Here is a 15,934-nt window from a genome sequence, read left to right on the forward strand (position 1 = left end):
ACAACAAAATAATTCTCAGGTCCATATGGCTCCCTTCTCTGTTTCATGGACTATATGTTAGGGGAAAAAATGTTAATAAAATCATTAAAGCTCAGCATCTCCAGTTAGGAAAATTCCTAACGTTCAGTCAGAGATTTTGACTCTCCGCCAAATTTAAATTTGGTATATTTTCAGCTAATCCCTCACTTCCCCTTTTCATGGCATGGTTAATGTATACAGAAATGCAGTACAAGACTTCATGAGAGACCGTGAGTTTTTAAATGAAACAAAACCAGGATAAGGAAGCAATTTGGATAAAAAAAAGAAACAAGAACAGAGTTTGTGCCTGTTACTGGATAGGCATAAGGAAGAGACCTTTTGGAACTTCCTCAGTCTTTGAGGAAGTGATTGCAGCCAGCAGCTTCAAGCCAAGTTCTTGGCTTCAAGATTCCTTCAGGGATACAAGGGCCCACGAAGATCTCGTTCTCATTTCGATTTTCCATTCCTCTCTTGAGCTCAGTTCATTAAGTCCCCAGGTGACAGCTGAGCACCGACCTCTCCCACTTCTGCTCCTCCTCAGGTGAGTCAGCCCCAGCTCCTTCTCACAAGTCTGCCCTACTGCAGACTGAGTCTACCTTTTTCAAAATCCCTGGCATGATGTAAGTCTAACTTCCAGAGATCTTTGATCTAAGATTACAATAGCCCACACCCCTCTCAGCGCTGAGAGGGAATGATTGTATTGTTGAACATCTCAGAAGGCTAGTTACTTCTCAAACCCCTATTACAAAATAAATACACTTATATTATGTTATACAAAGTAAATCGTCATGGAAATGGGGATATTGCTAATAAGTATGGGAACTAGGAAAAGCCCTTAATGGAGATGGCGCTTGAGCTGAACTTTGAACTTTGAAACTACTGTTTATAAGAGGCAGAGGTCAGTAGGGAGAATCTGGCTGCAACACACAGAATGCCAAAAGGGCAGTAGATTATAACACCAGAAAGAGAGTTTGGAGACAGACTCTGAATGGCTTCAAATGCTTGGTTTTGAATTTATATTATGTCCCAAGAGAAGTAGGGAGCCACTAAAGGTGGTAGTTTTGCAAAGTAGTTTTGACCATTTTGGCAGTTTTGTGGAAGACATGTGGGAAAGGGAGAGAGTGGAAGGAAGAAGTACAAATAGCCTAAGTGAGAAGTGAGTGCCTGCATTAGGGTGGGCATCCTGTGAGTGGAGATAAGGTCATTGATTAGCCTTACCACTTCCCTATGGGAACAGGAAGCAGCAAGAACCATACAAATGAGAGAGAAGGTTCCTGAAACCTTAGTACTTCTTCTAATTCCTCCTAGTCAACAGTTAACTGTTGACCCTAGTTAACAAAGTAGCCCAAGACACAAAGGAAGGAAATATAAAGTACAGTAAATTTTAGGCATATGTGATAAGACAAGCAACAAAGGTTATGGTATCGTAAACTTCAGGGCAAGGAAATGGCGACCTTAGGAAAGTAAATGTTTTTGTGACTGCCACTGATGAAGGTAGAGGTTTTGGAAGAGAGGGAAAGCAAATAGCTTGAAAGAACATGCTGTGAAGGGAGAAAAAATGGAATCTGGCAATCATATCTGGATCTGTGGATTGTGTTTTAGAAAGAATTTTGAAAAACTTCTCGAGTTAGTGGAAAGAATTAAGTTTCAGATTTTTTTTTTTTAAGCAATCAGGGTTAAGTAACTTGTTCAAGGTTACACAGCCAGTTATTTCTGGGTGTGGTGCTGAGTATCTGAGACCAGATTTGATCCAGGTCATCCCAACACTGGAGCTGGTGCTCTTACTCGCTGAGGCACCTGGCTGCCCCCGAAAGTTTCAGATTTTAATCCTGGCTATGCTACAAACTCTCTGTGCCTGACCTTCCTCACCCATATAAATGTAAGAGTAGAATAAAAATCCTGCAAAGATTCCTTCTAACTCTAAATTCTATATACAAGCATACCTCAGATAGATTGTAGATTTAGTTCTAGACAACTGCCATAAAGCAAGTCACACAATTTTTTTCATTTCTCAGTGCATATAAAAGTTATGTTTATACTCTACTGTAGTCTATTAAGTGTGCAATAGTATTATGTCTTAAAAATGTACATACCTTAATTAAAAAAATACTTTATCGCTACATCATCTGAGCCTTCAGGGAGTCATACTCTTTGTGTCTTGTAGAGTGTCTTGCCTCAGTGTTTATGGGTGCTGACTGATCAGGGTGGCAGTTGCTAAAGTTAGGGTAACTGTGACATTTTCTTAACACAAGACACTGATGAAGTTTACTACATCCATTGACTCCTCCTTTTATGAAAGAATTCTCTGTAGCATATGATGCTGTTTGATAGCATTTTATCCACAGCAGAACTTCTTGCAAAATTGGAATCAATCCTCTCAACTCCTGCCGCTGCTTCATCAACTAAGTTTGTGTAATATTCTTCAATACTGAGATAATAATAATGAAAAAGTTTGAAATGTGAGAATTTCCAAAATATTACATACACACATAATGTGAGTGTGTTGTTGGAAAAAAGACACTGATATACTTGCTTGACACAGGGTTGTCACACTTTCAATTTGGAAAAAAAAAAACCAACAATCAGAAAACCCCCACAATATCTGTGAAGTACAGTAAATCAAAACACAATAAAACAAGTTATGACTGTATGTTGTTGAAATTGCAAGTTACCAATATTCTCCCAACTGCCAAATCTAATGGCCTTTTCATGGTCCTTGTCTTTCTTGACCTGTCTGCAGCCTTTGACACTCATGATCATCTTCTCCTGTATCTTCTTTCCCATCTGGATTTTCATAATACCATTTTCTTGCAATTGTCCTCCTATCTGTCTGACAACTCTTTCTTAGTCCTCTTTGCAAGTTCTTCATCATTCCATGCCCAACTGTGGGGTATTCAAAGTATATATGCTGATCAGTCTTCTCTTTTCATGCTGTCTCATTTGGTAATCTCATTAACTTGTCTGGGCCCAATGATCATATCTATGTAAATGATTTGCAAACCAATATATACAGTCCTAGTCTCTCTCCTAGCTGTTCCACATCCCCAAATGCCTTTTGGACATCTTGTCCCAATTGCATCTCAAACTTGACGTTTCCAAAACAGAATTAATTATCTTTCCTCCTTAATCCTTTCCTCTTCCAAACTTCCCTGTTACTACCAAGGTACCCCATCCTCCCAGTCACCCAGGCTTACAACCTCATTGTCAACCCCAGCTTCTCACTCTCATTCACTCTTCATCCAATCTGCTCCCAAATCTTGTCATTTCTATCTGCATAACATCTCTTCTATAAGTGACTCTTTCTTCTCCACTTATTTAGCCACTGCCCTAGTTCAGTGGCTTGCCTATTCTATTGCAGTAGCCTCCTAATTGGTTACTCTGCCTCTTTTTTTTCCCCATTCCACTCTATCCTCTACTCAACTGCCCAAGGGATTTTCCTAAAGCACAGGTCTGACTTCATCACCCAATAAACTCCAGTGACTTCCTCTTTCTTCCAAAATCAAATATAAGGTCCTCTTTTTTGGCATTTAAAACTCTTCATCACATAACTCCCTCTTACTTTTTCAGTCTTCGTATACTTGCTTTCCTCTACACACTCTACTGTCCAGCTCCATTGGCTTAGCTGTTGCTCCCTGCACATGACACACAATCTATCATCACTACAATTAGCGTGCCTTGGCACTGGCTATGTCCTGTGCCTGGAATTCTCTATGTCTTCACCTCTGTGTCTCAGTCTTCCTGACTTCCTTCAAGATCCAGTTCAAAACCCACCTTCTGTAGGAAGGCTCCCCTCTCCAGACCTTCCATCCACTCGTTATATTTTCTATACGTTCCCCCAGCCACATGAGGACTCCTTGAGAGCAGAGACTATTTTTGCGTCTTTCCTTTCTTTGTATGCCCAGTGCTTGCCATAGTAACCACTCAATAAATTCTTTTTAACTGGCTGACTGATGAAGGAAGTCATATAATATGATTCTTCTCTCACATTAACCTAAGCAAACCTTAAATTCCCTAAGTATGTTGGCCAAGGAAACCAGGTTAGCACCTCATTAACACCCCACCACCAAGAAGCAAACAGATTCTTTCACCATCTGTTCTTCTGGAAAGGGATATCACCAGGCTCACAGCTATCACAGTGAGTGGACCTTAAATATGGAATGAATCACGTGCCCTCACTATAAATATCAACAACCAAAAAAGCCTCAGCAAGGCCTGGAGATTTTTTAGAGACATTAGCATGCTTTCTAAAAATAAACCTTGTAAATTTTATCCTCAGTGATTATTAAAGCAGATTATTTACTAGACTGTTATAACTGGGTTACAGAATGACCAGAAGGCATGTACAAGCTTATGCTATAGGACTGACCTAAGCTAAAGATGAATTTGGAAGTCAGTTTTAAACATTAAACTTGTACCTTACTTAGGTGACTAAATAAAAGTGATTAATTGTGTGCTTTCTGACCTCAGCTCAGTTTGAGAAACTTAGAAAGTCCACTGGTGTTTTAATCCTTTGGGAGAGCTACGAGCTCATCAATTTGGCTATGCCCTCCAATGACACAGAGTATTACCATTTATGCCTTTTTATCCTGTGAGAATTTTATCCATGCTCTCCTGTAAATAGTCTGTGGGGTGTGGGGGTGTACCTGTGATGGGGGGGCTTTGCTTATTCTCTTCCTTTATGCCTTATTTGACACCCATAGTCAGAGAGTTGTCAAACAAGTTTTCTCTTGATACATCTTTTTAGGGAGTTTTGTATGAGTTTGACATATGCATGGGAAACACCTTATAGGAAGAGAGTCTTTAAGACAATATTTTACTTTTTTTCAGGGTTATTTCTCCTTACTCAGGTAGCATCCAGGGGCTGCCTAAATGTTGTCCTTAAAGATATTTTCTATTTATTGTCCTCCTACTTTCATTTTTAAAATGACCCCAGTATTATTTCCTTAGGTGGCCTTTCCCCCAGCTTCTCAAAAACTTATTTTTACCTTTACTGCTCATTGCATTATAAGGTGATACTTATACTGAGCCCACCCTCCTCTATAAGATCTTACAAATAAGTTTCTTTTCTTAAACAGTGCTACCATATCTCTGCTCATCAAGGAAATCAGTGTTTGCTGAATATGGCTTTTTGTAGGTTCTTTTGGTCTCTTTGTTGTGACTGATTTATATTAGTTAAACTTCCCTACAGGAAATGGTAAGAGACTGTATTGATGCCCATTATTTCATTCATTTCCAATTTTTCAGCATGAACAACATGTCAGGTCAGTTTGGAGTTGCCTCAAATACATGCCCTACTTTCCTAATTTTTATTCTTCCTTCTAATTTGATGTTTATTTTGAGTTTTGCTCTAACAAGTCAGTGATCCAACTTTACATCAACAATTGATTTATAATTTGCCTCTATACCAGTAAAAAATTGTTTTCTATCTGCTATAATATACTCTAATTTAATGTCCTCAGTTTAATTTTTAATGATGTGATCTTTCCAATCCAGTTCTACCATGTCCAATGCCTTTCATAATTCCTCTTAAATTATTCATTTAAATATAGGTATAAAGTTTCTATGTCCAGTGTAAGCTTTTGACCATGCTTATTTCTTTCTCCTGAACCATGTTTTCCTTCATGCTTTTTAACATTCTTCCTTGGGTCTACCTTTGCACTGAAGTCATTAAATACTACTTTATAAGTTGATTAAATTTGGAGGATCTTACTGAGTTCTTCATAGATTTTCTCTACCTCCTTATCCCCTGCAATTGATGTTGGCATATCAGCTGCAATGATTTTGAAAGTATTTTTCTTGCAAATTCTCATGCTGTATACTGCAATATGAAATGACCAAATGTCCTGTGGAATGGTGTTTCTTCTTGCTCTTATACACAGGATAGCACTAACTCCTTTGTTTGTCTTGTTAAGGAGAATGTACATGACATTCTTCCATTCAGCTACCCTTTCCTTTTGCCTTTTGGTTTCTCATAGAGTTAAAATATCAAGCTCCAGTGAGATAATTCAGATCCATCCCCGCAACAGTATGTCCATTGTTAGTCACTGGATATGGATCTCACATTTAGAGCATCAAAGCCCTGTGAATTTTGGCACCCTTTGTCCTTTTTTTCTGCTACTCTAACATCTTCACTGATGAGTTCTTTGGCATTTAGATAGATTGGTCCTTCAAAAAGCAGACATAGCCTTATAACATCAGAGTACCTTTAGCCTTATAACATCAGAGTACCCTTCTTCAACATGGTTTTTCCTTACCCCTAGAAAAACTGTCTCAGGCTGAAGGCATCCTATTCACTCACATACATTCAAGACTATAGCTCATAAGCTTCCACTGACATGTTTACTTTTATTTATCAACTAAAAGACATACTTAATTCAAATAAAAGGCACTTACTTAAATAGCATAATAAAAAAAAATAACCACAGAATAAGTCTCCCATAAACCTGGGGCACATTTTCCCATAAGTACAAAGACCAACGGTAGGAAATATGGACATGTCAAGGTAATGTGTGTGGAGGAGCATACTTGGAGGGAACACGAGTGTCTGGGGCACATATGTGGAGCGGGCAACTCATATCTCTGATTCCACAGAGCTCCTAATGTTTTCTGGTGCTGTCACCACCCTGACTCTGCTGGCCTTGCTGAACCTACACATTGTTTTGGCAATGCTAAGTAGTCTCTGCTAGGTGCTGCTCCACTGATGGAATTAGGACTACTGGGCACTGTTCCCCTGGGCGTTTGGTTGAGGAGTTTCTACTTCCAGCTTTGGGCTGGACCAGAGTCCTCAAAGGAGGTACAATTTCTTCTTAATATGAATAAGACGTAGTCTACGATCTCTTTCTCTTGGTTTAGAACACAGAAGGTTAAACTTCAAATATTTTAGGGAGGTTCTATTTTGATAGCTTTATTTCCCCAATAATGATAGTCTTAATTTCCAGAGCTTGGTTATGGTTAGTTTTTCTCCCACAGAAGTATCTTTACTTCCAGGGACCAAGCTCTTTTGGAACATAGAATAGCCAGTAGCACTCACACACATTTTTACCTAGGTTGGGGATTTCCTTCTCCTGCTCAAGGGCAAAGTTTCTATTCTAATCCTCTAGCTGATTTAAGGGTTAGGAAGTCCTCATAATAATTACTGAATTTCCTAATGGGAATCACGTGATCAGAAGCCCATTTCAGGGGGAAAAGGTTCTGTCAGAGAAGCTCTACAAGTTTACATGGGCTTCAGGCACCTCCTTTTTTCCTCAGTCAGAGGTTGTGTATATCTCATAGAAATGAGAGGGAAGAAGGAAGAAAAGGAACAAAATCCCCTATATGGGTGTTGTTATTGTTGTTTTTTTTGCCTTTAAATTTTATGTAGTGTTTTTTTAAATGTAGAGATGGGGGACAAAGATGACAGTGAATGTTCTCTGTTTTTTTCAGTAAAGTATGAGACTAGGTCCTCATCTGCGAGGGAGGTAGGAAGGGATGATGTGGGAGGCTTGAGGAGAAAGTCTGAAACGGTCTCTGTTGGGAGTTGGATAAAGAATCAATTAGGGAGGAGTAAAAGGACTGTCTTGCTGTGATGAAGGCTCAACTGAGATTGAGATAACATAAATTTGTTATATTATTCCATTCCCTACCATCTGTTCCAGCAGATTGCTCCTACAACCTTCCCATTACACAGCCCACCCAAATCATGGGTTTTTCTTATTGGTTCCTCCCCAGATGCCTACAAAACATGACCAAGTCTTCCCAATTCTGAAAAAATAAAACAAAACCCCACCTCATTAGACCTTCTCTATCCCCTCAAACTAGTGTCCCACACATATTTTTTCTTTCAGTCAAACTTCTAAAACTTTCACTGTCCTTTGCTCTCTTGAATCCCTTGTCTTGTCTTATCTTTGCTCCTGTCTGGCCAAACCCCAATTCTGTATTTACTTTCATCTATCTCCTCTGCCAAAATCACCACCAAGATAAGACCCATTTCTCTTACAAATTTGTACCCTCCTGCTTTTGCCCCCTATTACTGGTCACTATGGTTCCTTAACTTCTATGGCTTCTGTAAGATAGAAGAAATAAAGATTTAAAAGTACAAAACCTTCAAAAGGTACACCTTAAAAAGATCACCCAAAATAAAAAGGAAAGTTACCTAAAATTTAACATCAGACAAGTTATTACCATGCTATGAGAGAACAACTTTTTGACAGAAGAATTTTTTTTAACATTCAAAAACATGAATGTTTTAGGTAACCCAGTGGGTAGAGCCCTGGGCCCAGAGGCAGAAAGACCTGAGTTCAAATCTGTCCTCAGACACTTACTAGTTGTGTGACCCTTGGCAAGTCACTTAACCCTGTTTGCCCCAGTTCCTCTCATCTGCAAATAAGCTGGAGAAGGAAATGGCAAATCACTTCAGTATCTCTGTCAAGAAAACCCCAGATGTGGCCACAGAGTCAGACATGACTGAAATGACTGAACAACAACAATACCTCAACCTACAAAAATAAAAATGTTTTCTTCCTCAGACTACTTTTATAAAAATATCATTTGAAATCTGATGGATCAAAGGATCTTAACAGTTTTTTAATTGTGAACTTTTCTTGGAATTTAAATATTTCTGGCTATATCTTTTACATGTAAAACCAAACAGGAGGCAGAATCATTTCCTGCTGTGTTGGAAAGCTCTCAAAGAAAAAAAAGAGGGAGATCTTATGGGAAGAACTCTGAGACTGTTTTGAACTGGAGACTCTATAAATGTAGGTTGCTATTTCATGTTTGTTTTCACTCTGAATTGTTTACTAGTGCTTACTTTGAAGCCTGGAGATAACATATCTTTAGTAAGTTCTAGATTATAGGTTCTTAACTTTTGCATCATGCCTAAGGAATTAAAGTTATGAGATTAAATAAATATCTCTTGTATTTTACCAGTAGCAATTGTGTTTTTTTTCCCCCTCCGTTTCTTAACGAGCAAGTAGTTTATTTTCCTTTTTCATAGGTTTAGAAACCAAGAGTTCTCCCATTAAGACATTTTATGAGAGGGTAAAATTATTTAATAAGGAGTTTGTTTTGACAAAAGTAGCTACGCTATATTATGTAGTTAGGACACTGATTTTTGAAGGAAAAAATGCTCAGTTGTGAAAGATCCAAATATTAAGGAATGTGCTATCTTTATGTAAATCTTTTGGACTTTCATAGATCTGAGCTTTTACTAGAATGCTTATAGTTCATAATTATGGAGGAAGAGATACTCAGGTTGGCCCCAACAAAGAATGTACTTACAATATTTAGAAAGTCATACAGGAGGCCTCAGGAGATCATCCTTGAGTTGAGCTCTGAATGAAGCTGGGGATTCTAACAGGTAGAGAGGAAAGGAAGGAATGTCATATAGGCCTGGGGAATAATCCAATTAAAAACAAAGAGGTAGGAGAAGGGTCCTGTGTGAGGAACAGCCAGAAGGCCAGTTTGTTTGAACCACAGAGTGGATGAAGGGGAAGAATGTATAACAGCCCTGAAAATAAAGATAGGAACCAAGTTGTGGATGGTTTTAAATGCCATAAAAAGGAGTTTGGATAATAAGAAAATAATATGCAGATGCAATGTGTAAGGTACCTTTTCTATTAAAAAACAGCTACTATTGGGGTGGCTAGGTGGTGAAGTAAATAGAGCACTGGCCCTGGAGTCAGGAGGACATGAGTTAAAATCCAGCCTCAGATACTTAATACTTACTAGCCGTGTGACCTTGGGCAGTCACTTAACCCCAATTGCCATGCCTTCCCCCTATAAAAAGCAAAAAAAAAAAAAAAAACCACAGCCCCCCCCAACCCAGCAGCTATTTCACAGTAGGACTGTTGCTTAGGCTTTTACATATTCTACATGTATTTTAGTCTATATGTATTTTACATATTACATACCCATTCATTGATTCATCAGAGACAATATGGTAGGGTAGGAAAGAGAGCTTATGGCAGTTAGAATACTTTTGTTCTAACCCTGGCTCTGTTATTCACTAGCTGTAAAAACTTGGGACAAGTCACTTAAGGTTTTCCTGACTCAGTTTCCTCATCAGTCAGATAAGAGGGTTTGACTGGATAATCTCTAAGGTATTTTCAGGATGTAATAATCTATAACATAAACATTTATTGCATATGAGACCCTAATCTGAGAAGTGCTAAGGACAATAAAAAGATGTGTATTATAATGGTCTCTGCTCTCAAGGACCATATAATTTAGGAAGGAAGGAAACTGATATTTATTAAACACCTGCTATGACAGGCATATGCTAGGTGCTTTACAAACATTTCAGCTGGTCTTCACAACAATTCTGAGAGGTAGGTGCTATTATTATCTCCATTATACAGTAGAGCCAAAAGGTAAGTGACTTAGCCAAAGGTTAAGTGACTTACCCAGGGCCACAGTTACCAGTAGCAAGCCTCTGAAGCAGAATTTGAGGCCAGCCTTCCTGACTTTTAGTCCGGTGCCCTGTCCACCAAGCCACTTAGCTGCCTATAATGATAGCTACCATTTACATCGCTACTTTAAGGTTTGCAAAGCAATTTACAAATATGATCTCATTTTATCCTCCTAACAAATCTGAGAGGCAGGTACTATTATCTCTGTTATACCAGTAAGGAAATTGACATAGCTACTAAATATCTGAGGTTGAACTTGAACTCACATCTTTCAGACTCTAAGTCTAGTGATACCTACCGAGACATTTAGCTGCCATCTAGAAGAAGAGATGATATGTACTGGAATAAGTATTCTATAAAGAAGCATACAGTCAGTGTTATAAGAGAGACTCAACCAGAGAGCTACAGGAAGCACAGAGAGAAAGCACTTTGGTCATTATCGTGGTAAAGAAGAAAAAAAAAGAGGATCTGGGTAGGAATTCTAGCTCTGTCATTTAATATCTGGGCAACATTAGGCAAGTCAGTTGGCTTCAGTTTACGTTTCAGTTTTCTTACCTATAAAATGAGAGGGTTGGATTAAATGACTTCTTGGGGTTTTCCCCCCACCTTTAAATCTATGATCCTATGAGCCTAGATGGGAAATCAACAAAGATTTCAAGGCACAGAAAATATGTGATTTGAGATCTAAAGAATAAATGGCATACAGGTGGAAATTGGCAGTGGGAGACTGGGAGTTCTTTTTTTTTTTTTTTTTACTATTATTCACTAATATAATATAAAATATTGTATCAAGGTCCCATGCAATGCAGACCTTAGAAAACAAAGGCTCTGAAGGTGTTTATAATAATACCAATAATAAATGCATATCAGTATTAATACTTTGTATTTACTTGTGTTTATTCTCTGTAGGTTTATTCTATATGTAGCCCTGCTTTAAAGGCATAAGAATTCCCAGGATGTACGGCATCTGATCTTTAAAAGAGAAACTCTGGGAAGCTGGTTGAGTAGGTGACTAAGATTGGATCATGGAGCTTTCTGAGAAGAAAGCAGAAGAGGAGAGAGAGGCATGGAATTTGAAGAGAGTGGATGAATTCTCTATCTTGAGAGAGTCATGTCTCTTGAGAGAGGTGTCGGTACTTCTCATCTGTTTGCTCCATGGAATTTGCATGGAGAAAGACTCTGAGAACCCTGATGGTGAAGGCATTGCCATGGGAGGTGCAGCCACTGAGCTAATGAATTCAGTTTGGATGAAATGGAGCACTCCTGTTCTGCCCTCCCCTAGGTTTTCCTCAGGCTTTGAGAAGAAGGGAAAAGCACTGACTAATTGCCCCCCTTTCCTGCATCTAAGCAGGAAGTCCTTTCCTGCTCCCAGTAGTCAGGAAATCACTGGCTGCTTTACTTTCCACTGCTTTCACTGATAAGTCCCTCTCTCCATTGACTGCTCTGTTTGCTCCCCATTTCTGTTATACTTTGTCCTCTCTGATGTATTTAAAAGTAATTTAATACACTAACTTTTGTTATATGATTATTTGGGGAGCATTAGAGGTAGGGAGTTAAAACAGGGCTGGAATAAAAGCAACTTATACATCTAGCACTCATAGAAGCTGACTTTGGACAGGGAACATACCGGTTGAAAACTGGGCTACTATCCCTTTCTTGAAGGCCTGGCTGTGGCCACTTTGGGAAAAAATCAAGACCAAAGAGTGATTTGTAATCCATACATGAATTCCCCCTTGACAACCTAGCTGTCATATTTATTTATCCATCTATCATAGTGCCTGTCATATCTATCAGTACCTTTTGTGTCATATCTATCATGTCTAACTATACCTATATGTCATATCTATTACATCTATTATATCTATCCTGTGTATTTATCATCTATCGTATCTACAGAAATGCATAATATAGCCATCATTTATCTATCATATCTATTTCTAATATTTCGCTATCATATCTGTCAATAGACACATCTCTAGAGACTAACAGATGGCAAGATGGATAATAGATGGACAGACTGATCAAGATGAAATACTTTAGTATACTCATACTCCATGGATAACAGGAGGAGAGGAACTGTGTTGCACGGACTTTCCTGGGTTCCTCTAACTCTGGGCCACCCAGGGGGACTTCGGCACTCTGGAAGCCTGTGCGAAAGGGCATAGGGAAGTACTACATGTATAATTTTTTCATGTCCTTATTGTCTCCTCCATTAAAAATTTAATTGCCTTGGAACTAAGATAATTCTATCAGCCCTAGGGCCTAACCCATGTTAGGTACTTAATAAATGTTTGTGGACTGCTTGATAAAAGCAGCAGCTGAAATTCACATAGTGCTTGCAATTTTGCAGAATACTGTATGCCTGTCATATCCTCTGAGGCTGCTTCAACATTAGTTGCCCAGGCCTTCTGGTTCACATCATACCTTCAACACCTCCAGCAGCTTGTAGCAATGCACTGCACGAGACTCCCCCCGGGGACACACACAATCCAGGAAAGTTCCAACCTGGACACATGGGGAAAGCTGCCCAGGGGGCCTGGAATCTGCCTCTCTTGTTCTCCCTCCTGATAGCACTGGGGACTTTTCAATATAAGGGACAGTTTAGAAGCCCAGGCCCAGAAGCAATGGCAGGCTTTTTCTTTGTAGGTTGGCTCTAGGAGGGAGGCATGAAGAGAGGCTGGTGTACTCACGTAGGTGATGGACAAGAGGTGCTGCCTTTCTGCTCCACAGATTTATTATTCCTGTTTTCCTGACTGTGGGAGCATTTCCGAATCTGTCATAACATCCTTATAAACAATACTTTATTTTTTAAAATGTTTGCACTATTTATAGGGCACTATGCTAAAGGCTGGGAAAAGAAAGAAAAAGAAAAGAAATAATCCTTCCTTTCATAAATTTAAATTCTATTGAAAACAAAATAAAAAAGGGACAAGGGGAAAACATTACAGTGAAAAAAATTTCACAATTCTGAAGTTGTATTATGTATAGCTAATGACACTTTGCTTGAGTCTTCATTGATTTACACAGGTTCAAATTTGTTTTCAGACTTCTATTTTTAAAAAAATCATATCACATCTAATCAGTTATGATGTTTTCAAGGATTTTATGAATTTTCTATGAAAAATCCTCCCCTGAGTTTTAGTTACTTTCTTTTCTTTTTCACTGACCTAGATATCATATCTGACCAGTATATCTTCCCTAGTCAGTCCCTCTGGGATGTAAGTTTGACTATTGTTCCACTTAATTTTTCTCCATATCTGAAAATCCCACATGGTCAACAATACTGGTCAACTTGCATTATCTGTCTTACTCAGTGGGAGATACCCCTCTAGTAACACTTTCTGAGTTAAGGATAAGAACAAAGAGATACAAGACATAAATTGTCAAACAATACTGTTCATTCAAAATAAACAGGTATTAGCACTATGGGAAAACCATGTCATCTCAAAATATGTTATAGAATGGGGTGGCCAGGTAGCACAGTGAGTAAGAGCACCGGCTCCAGTGTCGGGATGACCTGGGGATCAAATCCTGGGCTCAGACACTTAGCACCCACCCATAAACACCTTGAGCAAGTTACTTAACCCCAATTGCTTAAAAAAAAATGTTATAGAAGATACCACTATATCCTTCTACAACACTCCACATTTCCTTAAAAGTATATTGTGTCTTATGGTAGCCATGGGGGAGGGAGCGAAGAGAGGGGAAAAAAGAAATTTACAAGATAACTTTATTATATATTTAAAAGGAATAACAAGTTGTACACAATAGATTTACAATTTCATGTGCAATCACTTTTTATTATACTATGTTATAGAAGTGCTTGTTTTATTCCATAAATTAAAAATGAAATAAATAAATAAAAATTTAAAGTACATTTGAAAATCTAAAAGAAATGTATCTTTGGGAGAGACTCAAGAAATAATGAACTTATAACATCAGAAGTGACAGTGCCACGATGGAAAGAGTATTCTACTTGAAACCAGGAGATTTGGGTTAAATGTCACTTTAGTCACTTATTAGCTGTGTGATCTTGAGCATGTCATTTCACTTCTCTGGGATTCCATTTCCTCCTCTGTAAATGGGTATGCTCATACTAGTACTACCCAATTTCTGGAGTGGTTGTGAAGAAAGTAAACCTTAAAGCATTATATAAATGTGTATCATTAAGCTTAGTCTTATTTTTATTGATATCTTTTATTTTTATATTACCCTCATTTCCAAGTATATCCCTCCCCATTCTCTTACCCACTGAGCCATCTCTCATAACAAATATTTTAAAAGGAGAAAAAAATCAGTTAAGCAAAACCAACCACTTCATCAATTGTTTCTGTCAGTGTATTCAATATTCCACATGCCTAGACCTTCCACTTCATCAAAGAAGGGAGGGAAAGAGATGCATTCTATTACCTTTTCTCCAACGCCAAGTCTAGTAAGCATGACAAAACATCATTTGGGGGCACATATATTGTTTACTTGGTTCTGCTCATGCCAATCTTCACCACTTCATATATCTACCTGTTTTGAATCTATAGTATATTCAAGTTGTTAATTTTTATGGTTTCATATGCATTTTAGTAATTTACAGGTTGTGTTTCCCATTTGAATGTATGCTCCTTGAGCACAGGAACTGTTTTTTGTCTATTTTTGTATCCCCAGCACTTAGTGCCTGGAACAAAGAGCTTAATAAATGCCCAGTAACTGACTATATCACTATAAGCAAATTACTTCAATTCTCCTGTCCTCAGACTACTCTCTAAAAACTTAAGTTGTAAAGAGCGTGTGGAGAGAAGCTAGGAAGCACAGTGGATAAAGTGCCAGGCCTGAGTTCAAATGTGACTTCAGACACTTACTAGCTATGTGACCTTGGTCAAGTCACTTAACTCTGTTTGCCTGTTCCTTCATCTGTAAAATGAACTGGAGAAGGCAATGGCAAAGCACTCCAAGAAAATCCCAAATGTGGTCACAAAGAGGTGGACATCACTGAAATGAATGAACAACAACAACATTATGTCCTTCTATTTGGATATAACCTCCTTGAAGATGTTGTTATTACATGGAAAGGGTATAGCTCCTAGTACCATACTTGGGAAAAGGCATAACCTCTGCATATTAGTCAATGTGTTTTCATCAGTTTTTATCCAATGTTAGCCAAGTGTTTTCATTAAAAACACTCAGAAAAGACTAGGTGGTAGGTGAAGCAGTTGGTAGGTGAAGGCAAGCCCTTAAGGAATGGGTGGGGAAGACTATTGCAACAGGAATGGGGGTGGAGAAGCACAGCCTTGGCCATTCAGTGGAGATGACTATCTGGGACTCCACCCGACTAATTGGGAGAAAGTGAGTATAAATGCTTCATAATGGCCCTACCTATAATGCTAATGTTTTAGGGTCAAGTTAGCTCATCATTCCTTTGAGAGTAACTGTGCAGAATGTGGATAAGTAGGAAAGTGGACAACAGGTAAGGCACCAAGAAGCTTCCTTGATAAACCAGGTTAGGCCTTGGCTGCTATTCTTTGGGAAAACACAAT

At 38.5% G+C, this 15,934-nt stretch overlaps 1 long non-coding RNA gene across 1 annotated transcript; it reads left to right on the forward strand.

Moving 5' to 3' along the window:
* The first annotated feature begins 6 nt into the window (after positions 1 to 6).
* LOC138168551 (uncharacterized) lies at positions 7 to 13,348 on the forward strand. The gene is made up of 3 exons (XR_011170128.1): positions 7 to 559; positions 8,648 to 8,753; positions 11,316 to 13,348. It is a non-coding gene; the product is annotated as an uncharacterized lncRNA (long non-coding RNA).
* The last annotated feature ends 2,586 nt before the right edge of the window (positions 13,349 to 15,934 follow it).

Source organism: Petaurus breviceps, unplaced genomic scaffold, assembly GCF_028583685.1.
Source record: "Petaurus breviceps papuanus isolate PSGF00001 unplaced genomic scaffold, PetGlider_PUasm1.0 37, whole genome shotgun sequence".
NCBI lineage: Eukaryota > Metazoa > Chordata > Mammalia > Diprotodontia > Petauridae > Petaurus > Petaurus breviceps.